Below are 18659 nucleotides of genomic sequence, written 5' to 3'. Positions count from 1 at the left end.
AAAAAAAAAAAAAAAAAAAAAACATTACTTTTAAAAGAAGAGAAGAATTAAGGTCAACACCTTGAAAAGTATATGGTGATCCATGGCTATACCTAGATACCATCAATCTTTCTGTACCGGCTAACATGAAGAATTAAACGAGAAACTGATAGAAATCACCATGTATAAAAATTAGTTGTTTTAATGGTCTTGATTCTTCACCTCTCTCTGTATTCACACTCTTTGCCATAAAACCAAAAAACCAAACCCCTTGCTATCGAGTCAATTCCAACTCATACCGACCCTATAGGACAGAGTAGAACTGCCCCCTACGGTTTCCAAGGAGTGTTTGGTAGATTCGAACTGCCAACCTTTTGGTTAGCAGCCAAAAGCTTAACCACTGTGCCACCAGGGCTCCACTCTTTGTCATATGGCTTTATAATTCTTACTAAAGAGACATAGTCTATTTTTCTATCCTTTGAATCTAGTATGCTCTTGTGACTTGCTTTGGCCAGTAGAATGCAGTGGAAGTGATGATGCACCAGCTTTGAATGTAGGTCTCAAGACACCTTGTATGTTTCTGCTTACTTGCTCTCTTGGTCTTCACCATGAGAACATGCCTGAGCTAGCCTACTGGAGGATGAGACATGTAAAGCAGAGCTGAGTTGCACCAGTTATCCCAGCCTAGGCATCCTAGATCACTAAACAGTCATGTGAGCAAACATAATCCAAATTAACAGAGCCATCTAGCTGATGCACAGCTGACCATATCTGCAGGAGCAGTAACTGCCAAATCAGCTGAGCCAACCCAGATCAGCTGAACTTCACAGATTCCTAACCTAAGTAAATGATTATTGTTACTTTATACTGAGGTTATTGTGGTTGTTTATTATCAACATTATTTAATCAAAGTTTAAGTGATCCACTCTGCCTTCATTTCTCAGGTCTTCTATGTTAGCAGTTAATTTCTACAACTCCCCATTGTAAAGGGATTTTTTTTTTTTTTTTTTAATGTACAGTAGTGGTCTTTTTGTTAGGAATGGAGATCTCAGGCAGCTTTCATTTGAATCTTCCTATCATAATAGCCTTTATCTAAGTGGTTAAGAAGGAGCCCTGGGAGCGCAGAGGTTAAGTGCTTGAAAGGTCAGCAGTTTGAACCCACCAACTCCTCCACAGAAGAAAAATGTGGTAGTCTACTTCCATAAAGATTACAGCCTTGGAAATCCTATGTGACAGTTCTAGTTTCTCCTATAAGTTCACTATGAGTCGGAATCAAGTGGGTTAGTGCTCAGCTGCTAACCCAAAGGTTGGCTGTTCGAACCCATTGGCCACTCTGTGGGAGAAAGATCTGCTTCCGTAAAGATCTACAGCCTTGGAAACCCTATGAGGCAGTTCTACTCTGTCCTACATGGTCACTACGACCTGTAATTGACTCAACGGCAGTTGGTTTGGTTTTTAAGGGGACAGGAAGTCAATGCAGGTTGGGAGGATTCTGGCAGTTGCCATCAATTTCCATTTTAAACTCTCTCCTAGAGTGTAGACCACATAGGTCTACTGCCTCCTGAATGTGGTAAAGGCATCTCAACTCAATATTTGTATAACTCAATTCATAATTTTTCCAGTAAACTTGTTTCTTATCCATTATTCCCTGTATCAGTAAATGGCACTACCAACCTCACACTTGTTCAAGCCCCAAAGTGGGAGTAATCTTAAATGGTTTCTTCTCCCTTTACCTCCAAATGTAACCAGTCACAAAATGCTGTAATTATACATTTAAAAAAAATCAAGAATCCATCATCTTCTTTCTACATTGGCTACACTCACCTGTCCAAATAACCTTATTTCACTTGAGCTACTCTAACAGCCTCCTAACTCACCGATTTAAGCAAATAAATAATTCGTTTGAAGGATATGGCATTCCTCCCAAAACCAAAGGAAAAGCTTCAGATACTGGTTCAGAAATGACAAGACTCGGAGCAGCTCTGGAGATTCAGGCATTGGGCATTAGCTGATAATCTATGGTTTTGAATCAATTACTTCAATCCTTTTTTTCCACCTGTCAGTCTCTTCAAGCTACAAGGCCAAAACAGTATGATTGGCTTAGCTTGGGTCACATGCCCACCCATGCCCAGGGGCACCTTAACCTACCATCCTACCTAAAAAGGAAATCAAGAGGCTATTAACAATAGAATAAGAGACTGAATGCTGCAGGAGAAAAACGAATGTTGCCAATTACTCTGGCATAGCTGATTCTTCTCAAATATTTCTACTTTAATTGTCAGAATCCCTGTTAATCTGTGGCTATACTTTTATCATGAAAAGCTGGCACTGCTGGGAAATAAATTGGTATTGCAATTTGACATCTTCCAAGATCATTTTCTGACCTTATCTTTAAGTAGCCCACCATGTTGGTGGCAGAAAGAAGTCTTTCTCCAACAAAGTTACATAATGGCTTTGTTTCCTTACCCACATCAAACCAGGCATTCTAGAATTAAAATTTGTTCATCCCTTACCTGCTTCGTATACTTTGTCTACTGAGCTGCTTTGCCTCTGCATATCACGGATTGTTGGTTTCCCCTCCTGGAATATGGGGTGGGGGGAGTCTCACTATTCATGGAAATGTGGTAATCAGTTCTGACCATCCCTCATGTGGTCTATAGTGCCTATTTCTGTAATAGGCAAAGAAAGTGTGTTGGAAGAAATGAAGACACAATTCAAAACTAGCTCAAATAAAAATGTAGCAGATGTATGTGGATGTAGGTGTTAGAGGAAATGAAGTTATTGTAGAGATAGATATAAGATTTCTTATGGATGCTGAGTAATCAGATTTCAGAAAGGGAAGCTCAAGGCATCCCAGTGGACCTTAGCAAGCAGCAAGAATTCATAGGCTTTCACTCTCATGCTTCACTATTAATTTATCTCAGAGGCTCCACATATGTCCTTTAATTACCCCTGCTACCAAATGAGGCGTCTTGAGTGCCATTCCAAATTCTTGGTTGGTCCAGGGTTTTTTGTTTTGTTTTTGTTTGCCCACTCCTCACTTCCCAGGGTGATGGACAATCTACTTTACAGATAGACGATTTCAGGTCAGGTGGCTTTATCTTGTTTAGTCAGCAGGGCAAGGGCTGGGGATAGAGTCCCTGCATAGAGTTCTGGGTAGGTCCAGCTATGGAATACACTGTTGATTGCCTTCTCAACAGCCATTCTCTTCATTTTCTTGCTATCAGGACCCTGATATGTACATGTATTCAATTGCCAAACGGCCCATACCGATAATCTTGATTGAATTAAATCAATCATGGTATACTTTGTGAGTAACTAGCTGGGGTATGTATTCTATTCTGCCAAATGAGATATAAGAGGTTTTCTGCAGAAAGAATTTTGGGCGATATTTTCTTCTGTGATACAAAAAGAATCTAAGAAAGAATTATCCGTCTTTTCTTTCACTAAATATTACCTGGAACTGGTCATCTATCCTATGATCATAAAAGGATAATTCTGAATATTAGATGAAAATCTGATTATATTGGAGAGAGTCTGCACCTGGTTAATTGTTGATTTACTCATCTATTATGGAAATATTCAACCTCCAGACTTGTTAGTATATAAGATAATAATTTCTACATTAAGCTACATTTAATTGAATATTCTATTACTTATAGTTGAAATATCCTGTTAAAGCAGGATTTCATTTTCTGGAAGCATGATTAGGACAGAGTTTAGATGTATGTCTACCTGTTTATAAGTATCTCTACATCTTTGGAGATGCATGCACGTCCAAATCTTGGATTCTTTAATAGGAGCATGTTGTGGATTGAATTGTGTTCCCCAAAAATATATGTCTACTTGCCTAGGTCATGATTCCTAGTATTGTGTGATTGTCCACCATTTTGTCATCTGATGTGATTTTCCTATATGTTGTAAATCTTACCTCTATGATGTTAATGAGGCAGGATTAAAGGCAGTTGTGTTAATGAGGCAGGACTCAATCTACAAGATTAGGTTGTGTCTTAAGTCAATCTCTCTTGAGATATAAAAGAGAAAAGTGAGTAGAGAGACAGGGGGACCTCTACCACCAAGAAACAAGAGCAGAGAGAATAGTATGTCCTTTGGACCCGGGGTCCGTGCACTGAGAAGCTCCTAGACTAGGGGAAGATTGATGACAAGGACCTTCCCCAAGAGCCCACAGAGAGAGAAAGCCTTCCCCTGGAGCTGGCACCTTGAATTGGGACTTCTAGCCTTCTAGACTGTGAGAGATTAAATTTATCTTTGTTAAAGGCATCTACTTGTGGTATTTCTGTTATAGTAGCATTAGATAACTAAGACAGAGCACCAGAGTAGTTAAACCATTATTCAAAGTGGCAATTTTCAATAACACAAACGTAATTATTAATGTCATCTACAAATCTAGTCTCTAACCTTTAGCTGCATTTTCTAACTCTTGTCCCTCATAAATTTAAATGTAGGATGCATACTGTTTCTGAGATTCTATAAACTCTGAGCCTGAGGAAATATTGGATAAATTCTGGTATGGAATATCTTATTTTCTCCAATGACTTTTCAGGTCACCCATGTTCTCTATTCACATTCTGGCTCCAGAGAGAATCATAACCATCTTTTTATCTGAGAAAATGCTTATGGAAATAATGGGGAAGCTATCATGTCCTCCTCAAAATGGTCGCCTTCATTAAGACAATATCTCCATATTTATACTGAAGTTGTTACAAAATTTTTTAATTGTAAAAATATTTTAAACTATGAAAATAAGAAAACATTTATCATTTTTCCTATTTTACAGGTAGAGAAAATGACTCATACAAGTTAATGTAATTTCTGGAATCTCTTTATCTTTTAATGTTTTTCAGTGAATTCTTTCTTAACTCACAATACAATTGTAGATAATAGCAGATGAACCTCATAGTTTTTATTAGTCAACTCTTTTGTCAGGATTAGGGGGATTACAAATACAAATTTAAATGTCTAATTTTTATGTATCTATTTTCTACTAATATGTCCACTCTCCTTCCTCCTTTTCCCAGGCCCATACACTTCTACTTCACCAGAGAGATATCTTTTATGTTTTTAACTTAAATGAATTCATTTGTGAAAAGCAATTTTTTCAACTAAACATGTCTTTGGCTGAGACAGAGTTGTCACCATCACTTAGACGCCTTGTTTATCAAGAATCAAATAGATACATCAAATGAATCAGTAAAAACAAGTTTCCTGAAATAAAAGCTTACTTTTGTAATTTGACTGCATTTTTACTAATTTGGATGGCCCCATTTCCCTCTACAAATAAGTAGAAATGCTGGTTAAAACACAGTACAAAAAAAGTTTGCTTATTTGTTTTTTGGTTTTTTTTTTAATAACCAAACAAAACAAACAGGCACAACTCAAAGACAAGGCTATAATTGAATCCCTTGTGTATAGAACAAAGTGTTGAAGGATGACTGTGCCTATCTATGGAAACGGAGTTAGAAAATCCTGACCCAGTAGCCTGAGACACCCCAGGTAAGCCTGCAAATTTACAAGAATCATCGTGGGGAAAATATCACTTATAAAAAAAATTACAGCTGTAGACCAGCACTACACAAAAGAATTAGGTCCAAATTTGCTATATCTTCATGATCTGGTTTGACAGAGACTACTAGGTGTCTAGAGCCCTGGTGGTGCAGTAGTTAAGAGTTCAGCTGCTAACAAAAATGTTGGCAGTTCGAATCCACCAGCTACTCTTTGGAAACCCTATGGGGCAGTTCTACTCTGTCCTATAGGGTCGCTATGAGTTGGATCAACTCGACAGCCACAGGTTTTGTTTTTTTTTTTAACTAGTTGTCTAGCCAATCTCCATTCTCCTCTTCTAAGAGAACTCTTATATTATTGGGGATGGATATGGGTCCAGTTAAAATACTACGTTTTTAAGATTACATTCCAGCTAGGTGTGATGACTTGATAAGTTCTGGCTCAGTATCTATAGTCAGATGACTTGAAAGGCTCCTTGAAAGGTAAATAAGTACAACTTTTTATTCCTGCCCACTTTCTCTGGCTTAACACTCATGAGAAGGAAAATAATAGTTTGATAGTTAACATTCCAACAGCCAAAGAATTTAAGCTGTGTATTAAAGTTGATGAAGAAGAAAGAAAATTAGTCTGGGTCCCTCAGACTTTCATCAAGATATGTATATAGCAACCATGGACTGTCTACTTGTAAACTAATTTAACACAAAAAAGAAACCTTTATGTCTCAGGTCTCTATTAACAGTGGGAAAATCAGCTCATAACTATTTATATTGGATTGCTAAGCTGGGAAATTTACATAAAAATAGTTCTAAAATTTTTGACAAATGCAAAATATAATGGCTTCATAGTCAAGCATTCACTATTTTAGACACAAAGAATTGACACAAAACAAAAAACAGTCCCATCTGAAGATGGTCTTAAAAAAGTCACACACCCACAGATAAATGAATAATTTCCTTTACAAGGATAAGCGCAAAACTGGTTCCTATGAGGCGAAGGTTAAAGATGTCCCAAATGTTCAACTTTTCCAAATTGCTGTACCACACTATCATCTCTAAAATCAACTACCCCTCCTCTCAGCAGTACTCTCCCACTCACCTTTGAGTTCCATAATTTGCTGCAATGTCTCACAGAACTCACAAACCATATCAAGGAAATGGCTCAAGCGATTGTGGAGGCTGGCAAGTCCCAAATCCATTAGTCAGAGGTAGGCTTCTCCTGACTCACGTGGCCACAGGGGCCAATGAATCTAAATCAACAGGTCAGACAACAGGATGCTTGCTCACAAGGCTGTGGAAGCTGGTGAATCAGGCCAGATGATAGACTGCTAGCCCATAGGGCTGCAGAAGCTGGCAAATCCCATAATCTGCAGGTCAGATGGCAGGCCACTGGCTCAAGTCCCAAGAACCAGAGGTCAGACAATGACAAGCCAGATGCAGGATCCAGATTCAGAGAGAGAGAGAACCCCATCAGAGCACCTGCATATATACATTGGGTGCAGGTCACACCCCAAGGGAAGACATGAGTTGAGTAAGGGTGGGATTTAAGTCATGCCTTCCTGAAAGGTTGTGATTCAAAATACACCCCACATTAATCCTGCCTCATTAACATATAGAGGTGAGGATTTACAACACATAATATGAAGGATAATTAGGATAATTACATCAGATCAGAAAATGGAGGACAGCCACACAATACTGGGAATCATGGCCTAGCCAAGCCAACATATGACACCAACCACCACACCTCATTAGGGTTCCATATACCTTATTTGCATGGTCCCACCCAATTATGTGGGAGTCACAAAGACTATGGCTAAAAGGGTGATATTAATTCACTGTACTACAACAGAAAAAATAAGTCCACTAGAATAGAGGGTGTGATAGTTAATGTTATGTGGCTAGGCCATGATTCTCAGTATTATGTAATTATCCTCCATTTTCCGATCTGATGTAACTATCCACCGTTTTGTGATATAATGTAATCACCTCCATGATGTGATCTGATATGATCAGCCAATCAGTTGTAAGTGTAGTTTTCCAGGTGATGTGGCCTGCACCCAATATACATATGGATGTTCTGGTAAAGCTTATTTGCTTGCTCTGGATGCTGTTTCCAGCTCATCATCATCTGACCTCCAGTTCTTGGGACTTGAGCCAGCAGTCTGTCACCTGACCTGCCGACTTTGGGGTTCACCACCTCTGCAGCCGTGTGAGCCAGCAGCCTGCTGTCTGACCTGCCAATTCTGGGTTCATCAGCCACGGCAGCCACATGAGTCAGGCTTGACTCATTGACTTTAAGACTTGCCAGCCTCCAAAACAGAGTGAGGCATTTCCTTGAGATAAATCTGTCTCTCTTGCTCTATCAATATATATATGTATATGTAGATATATGCACTTCATTAGTTTTACTTCTCTTGAGAACTCAGCCTAAGACAGAGGGTCAACAGGCAAAACAAACAGGAGATTTAAGACTCAGATATCTGAAATTTATGCAGCAATAAAAAAAATCTATAAAATAAAAAATTTTTAATTATTATTTAGATTAAAGACAGATTCAAAGTCACAATGGATGAAAATCAAACAAAGTTTTTTAAATATGGAAGATTTGAAATCCGAACAAGAACCTTGAAATGAAAAACCTAGTTATTGAAAGAAACACACACACATACACGCACACCAAAGAGCAGTAAAACAATAAATCAGACAAAGCTAAAGCTAGAGCTAGGAAGTCATTTGGCATGTAGCGCAAAGAGATAGAGAAATGGAAGACATGAAAGAACTTCTGGAAGAAACAAAGGATAGAATAAGAAGGTCCAACTTATTAATTGAATTATCAAAAAAAGAAGAGTTTTGAGGAGGCAACATTTAAGAAATAGCTGTCAAAAATTGTCTAGAATTCAAGCAAGACCTCAGTACTCAATAAAAGAAATAACATGAGTAGAAAGAAGGAAAAGTAAAACAAATCTTATCTAGATATAGTGTTGTGAAACAGCAGAGCTTCAAAGACAATGATAAATATATTAAAAGAAAACCAGAAGAAATACAGAATACCTAAATAAATTATTAGAAAACCCTGGCATAATATCTTCCAAGTGCTGAGGAAAATAACTTTCAATGTAGAATCAATTATTTACTTAAACAACTATTCCAAAGGATGGAAAAATAAAACTTTCAAATATAGAGGGAGAGAATTTACTACTCATAAACCCTTGCTAAAATAAAAACTTTAGTAAGGAAAGAATAGAAACTACAAGGATGGATGCCTGCAAGAAGCAGTGGTAAGCAAGAAATTGACAAACATGTTGATATATCTAAATAGTCATTGAATATAAACACTAATAATAATAATGACTAATATGGTAAAATAGTTCGGAACATGGGGGCAGGAGATCAGAGATGAAGCTAAGTATTTTCAATTGCATAGGAGCAGTGCAAAAATAAGATCTTAAAAAAAAATTTAGGTATGATTATATAAATTTACCACCACTTGTTTGTCAGTTTGTCATACTGTGGTGGCTTGCATGTTGCTGTGATGCTGGAAGCTATGCCACAGATATTTCAAATACCACATCATGGATTGAATTATGTCCCCCCAAAAATGTGTGTTATCAGTTTTGCTGGGCCATGATTCCTGGTATTGTGTGATTTTCCTATATGTTGTAAATCCTGCCTCTATGGGAGGATGGGCTGCAGCTGTGTTAGTAAAGCAGGACTCAATCTACAAGATTGGACTGTGTCCTGAGGCAATCTCTTGAGACAGAAAAGAGAGAAGGAGCAGAGAGACGGGGGACCTCATACCACCAAGAAAGCAGTGCCAGGAGCAAAGCGTGTCGTTTGGACCCTGGGTCCCCATGCAGAGAAGCTCCTAGTCTAGGGGAAGATTGATGAGAAGGCCAACAAAGAGAGAAAGCCTTCCCCTGGAGCTGACGCCCTGAATTTGGACTTTTAGCCTACTTTACTGTGAAGAAATAAATTTATCTTTGTTGAAGCCATCCACTTGTGGTATTTTTGTTACAGCAGCACTAGATAACTAAGACATACCAGCAGGGTCACCCATGGTAGACAGATTTCAGTAGAGCTTCCAGACTAAGACAGACTAGGAGGAAGGACCTGGTGGTCTACTTCTGAAAAAAATGACCAGTGAATACCTTATGAATAGCAGCGGAACATTGTCTAGTGCTGGAAGATGAGCCCCTCAGGTTGGAAGGCACTCAAAAACTGGGCTGTGTTTCGTTCTGTTGTACATAGGGTCACTATAAGTAAGAACAGACTCAAGGCACCTAACAACAACAACATATAAATTTAAGGGTAATCACAACAAAATCAAAGCATAACATTTAGCTTTTAAAACAATAAAGGAATAAAATAAGACATAAAGAAATTTAATCCAACAGAAGGCAGAAAAGAAGGCTAAAAGAAGCAAAAAATAAAAGCATGACAATATGAAAGATCTTAAAATAAGATAAAATGGTAAAAATATTTCAAATATATCAGTAAGCATAATAAATATTAATAGGTTAAGCATGTCAGTTAACAGAGATTCTCACTTGAATAAAAATAGCATTAATATTAATCTGTATTAATTTTATAATAGACACATGAAGTATATGAGAGAAAGACTGACAGTAAAGAGCAAGGAAAGAGATATACCAGGGGAATAGTATTCAGAAGAAAGATGACATGGAACTATTAATATTGGAGAAAAATAGGCTTTAACACAAAAAGAAATTCTTGGGTATGAAGGTGTCATTATTTAATAATAAAAGGAACAATTCACCAAGAACATATATCAATTCTGAACTGTAGGTAACTTACACCACAACTGTAAAATATATAAAATAAATAAAGCATTGACAGAATTCTAAAAATAGACAACTATGCTTTGAAATATTATCACACTCTCTCAGAAACCAAGAGATTAGGCAACATAAAGAAATATCAATGATATAGAAAATTTGAATGAAATAATTAACAGTCTTTTTCTAATAAATAGGGATTTTTTTTTTCCAAGCACATAAGGATTAAGGAACATTTATAAACATGGGATAGACAATCTCTATCTTATATAAAATATTAAAAGAATATAGAGAGAAAGAAAAAGAGCTTCTTATTTCTGTATGTAACTAGAATAATCTTGAAATTAAAACAAGAAAAACTACAGAAGAAAGAAAATTTATATTCCAATCTCACCTATAAACACAGCTCTAAACCTCTTAAATCAGTTATTAGCAAACCAAAATAAGCAGTGAAAAAATAAGCAAACAAATCACATTCTATGATCAAGCATATTTTTCCCCAGGAATGCAATAATGGCTTAACATTAGAAAATGTATTAAAGTAATTTACTATGTTAACCGATTAAAGCAGAAAAATCAAATGATCATCTCAATATATGCAGAAAAGGAATTTGAAAAAAAAATCGTTAAAAATAATAACAAAATAACAGCAATAACAACAACAACAACAAAAAAACCCTTCTGAGGCATCCCTGCGAGGGTTTGAATTGCTAACATTTTGGCTAGTAGTTGAGCACTTAAACTTTTGCACCACCTTTGGGCAAATGGAGCTGCCTCAACCTGAGGTGTCTGGACTGTTGCAGAGGTTCAAAAGCCCCCACTCCTTCCTTCAAAGCAGACAGGGTCTGCTTTGTGATCGACGTTTCAGATTTCCTTGAGGCTACTCTTCCTCTGAAACCACAGTGTTCTTAACCTCTCCCTCTCCTCTATTCTGCCTTCCTTACTTTCTTACAGGTTTCTTCTGAATGCGTACCTTTAATAAATCCCTTGAGCAAGCATCTTCTTTTCATTCTTTGCTTCTCAGGAACCTGATCCAAGATAGCAATTAAGAAAGCCTGATATTGGTGTTGGAAACCCTGGTGGTGTAGTGGTCAAGAGGCTGGTAGTTTTGAGTCCCCCAGGTGTGCCTTGGAAACCTTATGGGGCAGTTCTAGTCTGTCCTATAGGGTCACTATGAGTTGGAATAGACTCAACTGCAGTGGATTTGATTTTTGGGGTGTTGGTATTGGCGCACAGATAGACAACCAATAAAGCAAAATAATACATTGAGAAGTATATCAGAAGGCCTAATAATAGTATGAAAACATATTCGCCTTTTATAATAATCAGAAAATACAAATTAGCTGCATCTGCCAGATTGCAAATTTTTAAAGTCTGAAAATCTTAAATGATGATGACCATCTGAGCAAATGAGGAATCATATACATTGTTGGTAGGAGAGTAAATTTGTCACCAACACATTTTGAAGATCAATTTACCAATATCTCAGAATATTGAAGATGCACATATCTTACAACCTGACAATCCGTTTTTAGGTATAGACCCAAGAGAATTCTTGGACATGAGCCTACGGAGATGTGAGTGAGGGTATTTATTCATTCCTTGATCTCTATCTTTTTTCTTCTCCCCTTTCCCCACTTCTATCTTTCTGTCTTGTTTTTCTTTTTCCTTCCTTCCTTTTCCCAAGAGAATTACAGTAATCTAAACTCCTAATATTTTTCTAATTATTTGTCTCACTTTTAGGGTTGCCAGATAAAATAGCAGTTGTCCTGTTAAATTTGAATTTCAGATAAACAGCAAATAATTGGGACATACTTAACACTAATATTCCAAACATACTTACACTAAAAAAAAAACTATCCATTGTTTATCTGAAATTCAAATTTACCTGGGCATCCTATATTTTTGTTTGCTAAATCTGGCAACCCTACTAACTTCAGTTTTTCACAACTGCAATTTATTTACAGAGATCATCTATCTTAATCTGTATAAAATCATTCACACGTATTTTCTTTAATTCTCAAATATGCATACAAAACAGAACTGATTAAAAAAAAAAAAAAGCCTTTCCATCTAGCAGCTGATGAACAGGATTATCAAGAATAGATGCTATCTACCTATCAGAAACACTAGAATACTAGTATTAATCCTAACATCAAGTATACTATCTGGACTAGTTCAGACACAATTACTTGGATCTTAAATACAAGATTCCCAAAGGCACAAGCTAGTTTCAGATCCTGATGTTTTGTTCGAAGCAAGTTCTAAAGACACTCTAAATTGTACTTTTTAGTTTCTAGAAATGAATAAACTATTTGGATTTCCCCCTCTCCAGGCTTCAAATTTACTCTAAGGGGATAATTTTTTCCCCTCATATGCCAGATTTGCTTTGTTTTGTTTCTTTCTCTGAGAAAAAAAACAAGAAACAAAACCCACCACCTCCCAGATTTTCCTTTCATTTCAATCAGTGCTTTCCAGCATATGACACCTCAAAGGTCCCTCCTCAGTCCCTATCTTCCTAGCCTACTTCTTTCCTTAACTAATTTTGAGATCATTGGCCACTGAACATAGTGGAAAAGAAATAACTTGGGAGCAATTTGAATAAGAGTAACAGTAGAAGTTCATTACTAGTTGATTAAATGAAAGAAGGAAAAAAATGATACAAAAATCAGACATAATAATTATCTGTTGAAGCATTAAACATTTGCAAAGAAAATGATAGCAGTTGTTTAAATGGTTAAATAGGCAAAAATTGACCTCCAGTTTCTGTATCTCCCTTTGCCAGTGGCTCCTCTATTAGTATTTCTGTAGCAGTGCTCTGAAATGTGCCTTTCCTACAGAGCACCTCTGTTGTTAGTTGCCATGAGTTGATTCTGACTCATGGCGCGCAACCCCATGTGTGCAGAGTGGAACTGTTGCATAGGCTTTTCAAGGCTGTGACCTTTCAGAAGCAGATCACCAAGCCTATCTTCCAAGGTGCCTCTGAGTCAGTTTGAACAACCAACCTTTGGGCTAGTAGTCAAGCACTTAACCATTTACACCACCCAGGGAATCCTAACATATGTGAAATGCCTACTGTGAAGCCACCATCTCCTCTAGTTTTCAAAAACATGTTTCTGGTTTTACAGATGAGAAACTGAGGCTAAGACAACTTAGGAAGTTACCAAATGCTGAGATAGAAACACTGCTTGAGTCTGACTCCAAAGCCCAGGTTATAAACACTGTACAGTAGTGCCTCACTGGGCATGTGGTAGTATCAGCACAGCCAGCAACCAAGTACCCATCTGCAAGCAGAAATGGTGTTTGGGAAAACTATCTAGGCTTGTAGGGGTCCCTCAGTAGCACAAATGGTTAAGTGCTCGACTACTAAAACCAAAACACGTTGTCATTGAGTTGATTCCGACTCATAGCAACCCTATAGGACAGAGTAAAACTGCCCCATAAGGTTTCCAAGGTGCAACTGGTGGATTTGAACTGCTGACCTCTTGGTTAGCAGCCAAGCTTTTAACCACTGCTCCACCAGGGCTTGACTACCAGCACATAAAATCAAGTCCAAGCTTCTTGTATGGGACTAGAAGCTCTAACAGTCTGGTCTTATCTGCCATTGTACTTCTTGCCCAACATTAGCCAACTGTTTTAGGGTGGGTTCTCTAGAGAAGCAAAACCAGTAAAGTGTATAAATATATACAGAGAGAGATTTATATCAAGGAAACAGCTCACACGATTGTAGAGACTAGAACATCCCAAGTCCTTGGATCAGGATAGAGACCTCTCCCAAGTCACACAGCCACAGAAACTGGCAAGCCCAAGATCGGCAGGTTGGAGAGCAGGGCTCCCGCTTACAGGCTGTACAGATCAATGAATCCCAGGTTCGGCAGATAAGTTGACAGCTCAAGTCCCAAGAACGGGAGTTGAGATGACAGGAGGCAGCCACAGGATCCAGAGAGAGCAAAAAGCCAGAACGTCTGCTTATATTCAGATGAGGGCCACAACCCCAAGAAGACTCCCTTTCATCTGATTGGCTACTCACAGTATATTCAATCATGGGAGTGATTACATTAAAACAGTGAGAATCATGGCCCAGCCAAGTTGACACACAATCTTAACCATCACAGTCCACCGCTTGTCAACTTGGCACATATACAAATCTCCTTAAACCATACATAATCTCTGAATAAAGACAATTAGAAAGTCATACTTGTGCCTAACATGATACAACTAACACGCGTCCAATTGAAAACGCACTAGCCCCATTTACAGCATATATTTTATAAGTGAATGAAACAAAAATATTTGATGCACACATACAAAGCTAAAATACTCATAACAATTACAGTCTCTGTTTCCACAACTGGTCATGTGGCCGTAACTGGTATTTAGAACTATCTTCTTCCACCACCCATTCTGTATTCCCTTTGCCCTCAGCAAGCAACTCGGCTGGTCATGGTTCCTTGCCTGGTGGGGTGACCCAAACCTTCATTCTTGAAGGGTCTGTGTCATTAGTAGCCATATCAGAATTTGGTTGCTGTAGTTTTCCATTGACTTTAATCACAGGGCATGGTAGTACTAAGAGACGCCCTAAAGAATCTCCTGCATTCCAGACATACTCTTCTTTACCTCCATTATGTAATATCAATCTGACTTCCTCTTGGTAATCAGGATCAATCACACTAGCCAGTATGGTAACTCCCTTCTTTGCCTGTTGATCCAGAGGCATAAGGAGCCGAAAGTGGCCAGGTGGCATTCTTAACTTCCAGTTCAATGGGATCAGTGATGTGTCTCCAGGTGGGAGCATTCCTCCCTTTGGAACTAAGACCTCTAGGCTTGCAGAGCGTAAGGTTGAGGAGACAGGAAGCAAAAATCTTGCAAGTGGGTCACTAGGGGTAATAGTGAGTGGTGCCACTCCCATTTCCACTCCTTGATTCCTGGACTCTTGAATCCTGGCTATGGGAGAAACAGCACCATATATTGGATGCTGGTTTAAAGCATATACAGCCTCCTGGAGAACATTGCCCTAACCCTGCAAGGTATTGCCACCTAGCTGGCGCTGTAATAGTGTCTTTAGAAGGCCATTCCATCATTCTGTCAAGCCAGCTGCTTCAGGATGATGGGGAACATGGTAAGACCAGTGAATTCCATAAGCATGGGCCCACTGCCGCACTTCAATTGCTGTGAAGTGAGTCTCTTGATCTGAGGCAATGCTGTGTGGGATACCATGATGGTGGATAAGGCGTTCTGTGAGTCCACAGATGGTAGTTTTGGCAGAAGCACTGCATGCAGGGAAGGCAAATCCATATCCAGAGTAAGTGTCTATTCTAGTAAGGACGAAATGCTGCCCTTTCCATGATGGAAGTGGTCCAATGTAATCAACTTGCCACCAGCTTGCTGGCTGATCACCTTGAGGGGTGGTGCCATATCAGGGACTCAGTGTTGGTCTCTGCTGCTGGCAGACTAGGCACTCAGCAGAGGCTGTGGCCATGTCAGCCTTGGTGAGTGCAAGTCCATGCTGCTGGGCCCTGGCATAACCTCCATCCCTGCCACCATGGCCACTTTGTTCATGAGCCCATTGAGCAATGACAGGAGTAGCTGGGAAAAGAGGATGACTGGTTTCCACAGAATGCATCATCCTATCCACTTGATTGTTAAAACCATTTTCTGCTGAGGTCACCCTTTGGTGAGCGTTCACATGAGACACAAATATCTTTATTTCTTTAGCCCATTCAAAGAGGACTATCTACATACCTCTTCCGAATAAATCCTTGTCTCCAATTTTCCAATCATGTTCCTTCCAAGTCCCTAACCATCCAGCCAAACCATTGGCCACGGCCCATAAATCAGTATATAATTGCACATCTGGCCGTTTCTCCTTCCAAGCAATGTGAACAACAAGGTGCATTGCTTGAAGTTCTGCCCATTGAGAGGATTTCCCTTCACCGCTGTCCTTCAGGGAGGTCCCAGAAAGGGGCTGTAGTGCTGCTTCAGTCCACTTTTCGAGTGGCGCCTGCATATCGCGCAGAACCATCTGTAAACCAGGCACAAGTTTTCTCTTCCTCAGTCAACTGATCATAAGGAACTCCCCATGAGGCCATAGGTGCAGACTGGGAGATGGAAGGTAATGTGACAGGAGTGGAGATCATGGACATTTGGGCCACTTCCTCATGCAACTTACTTGTGCCTTCAGGTCCTGCTCAGGCCCAATCTTGAATACACCACTTCCATTTAGTGATGGAGTGCTGCTGTGCATGTCCAAATTTATGGTTCTGTGGGCCAGACAACACCCAGTTCATGATGGGCAGCTCAGGCCTCATGGTGACTTGGTGTCCTATGGTTAAGCATTCAGTCTCTACTAAGCCTCAGTAACAAGCCAAAAGTTGTTTCTCAAAAGGAGAGTAGTTATCTGCAGAGGATGGCAGAGCTTTGCTCCAAAATCCTAAGGGTCTGTGCTGTAATTCAAAATAGGGGCCTGCCAACGACTCCAAACAGCATCTCTATCTGCGACTGACACTTCAAGAACCATTGGATCAGCTGGATCATATGGTCCAAGTGGCAGAGCGGCTTGTACAGCAGCCTGAACCTCTTGCAGAGACTTCTGATCTTCTGGTCCCCACTCAAAACTAGCAGATTTTCAAGTCACTTGATAAATAGGCTGGAGTAGCACACCCAAATGAGGAATATGTTGCCCCCAAAATCCAAAAAGGCCCACTAGGCATTGTGTCTTCTTTTTAGTTGTGGGAGGAGCAAGATGCAATAACTTATCCTTTACATTAGAAGGAATGTCTCGACATGCCCCACACCAGTGGACCCCTAGAAATTTCACTGAAGTGGAAGGTGCCTGAATTTTTGTAGGATTAATCTCCCACTCTCTAGCACGCAAGTGTTTTACCAGTAAGCCCAGAGTCACTGACACTTCTTCCTTACTAGGTCCAGTCAGCATAATGTCATCAGTGTAATGGACCAATGTGATGTCTTGTGGAAGGGAAAGGCGATCAAAGTTCCTGCAGACTAAATTATGACATAGGGCTGGAGAGTTAATGTAGCTCTGAGGTAGGCAAGTGAAGGTGTATTGTTGGCCTTGCCAGCTGAAGGCAAACTGATTCTGGTGGTCCTTTGAAACAGGCATGGAGGCCAGATCAATAGCTGTATACCAGGTACCAGGAGATGTATTAATTTGCTCAAGCAGTGAAATTACATCTGGAGCAGCAGCTGCAATTGGAGTCACCACCTGGTTAAGTTTTTGATAATCTACTGTCGTTCTCCAAGATCCATCTGTTTTTTGCACAGGCCAAATAGGCGAGTTGAATGGGGATGTGGTGGGAATCACTACCCTTGCATCCTTCAAGTCCTTGATGGTGGCAGTAATCTCTGCAATCCCTCCAGGAATGTGGTATTGCTTTTGGTTTACTAGTTTCCTAGGTAGGGGCAGTTCTAATGGCTTCCACTTGGCTTTTCCTACCATAATAGCCCTTACTCTATTTGTCAGGGATCCAATGTGGGGGTTCTGGCAGTTGCTGAGTATATCTATTCCAATTATGTATTCTGGAACTGGGGAAATCACTACAGGATGGGTATGGGGACCCTCTGGACCCACTGTGAGATGGATATGAGCCAAGATTCCGTTAATAACCTGACCACCATATGCCCCCACTCTGACTGGTGGGCCACAGTGACATTTTGGGTCTCCTGGAATTAGTGTCAGCTCAGAGCCAGTGTCCAGTAATCCCTGAAAAGTCTGATTATTTCCTTTTCCCCAATGAACAGTCACTCTTGTAAAACACCATAGATCCTTTTGGGGAAGGCTAGGAGAAAGATTAGCAGCAAAAATTTTTGGCAGTGTATTGGAGTCCTTCCTCAAGGGGACATGGACTCCCCTTCATTCAAGGGGTTGTGGGTTTTCAAACTCTCTCAAATCTTGGAATTGACTGAGGGACCATGACTCTCTATTCTGGTGATTTTCGAGTTAGACTGCTGTTCACCTGACCTAGAATTCATCCGTTTGTATAGATCAAGTAAATATTTAGTAGATTTCCTATCTATTTCACTCCTAGGGACACCATGACTAAGTAACCAACGCCATAAGTCCATAGAGTCAGACTATTCTGATTACTGCTTTGACTCCTCTGTCCATTACTGTAACCACACCCACCTTGTCTTTGTTGATTGAGTGCAGCCACTTGGCCCCTACTACCACGGGGTTCAATCAGCCCCATTGTAGTTAGGTGTCTTAATTCAGTTAGGGCAGTTCCCACTGTCAAATCTGACTTACATAAAATAGCAATCACAGCAGTCTTCAAGGATATTGGAGCTGTCTTCACAAATTTGTTCCTCACAGTGGTGGTAAAAGGTGTGTCCTCTGGACACTCCA

Source organism: Trichechus manatus, unplaced genomic scaffold (assembly GCF_000243295.1).
Source record: "Trichechus manatus latirostris isolate Lorelei unplaced genomic scaffold, TriManLat1.0 scaffold00043, whole genome shotgun sequence".
In the NCBI taxonomy this organism is placed as follows: Eukaryota; Metazoa; Chordata; class Mammalia; order Sirenia; family Trichechidae; genus Trichechus; species Trichechus manatus.
This window is presented reverse-complemented; position numbering follows the sequence as displayed.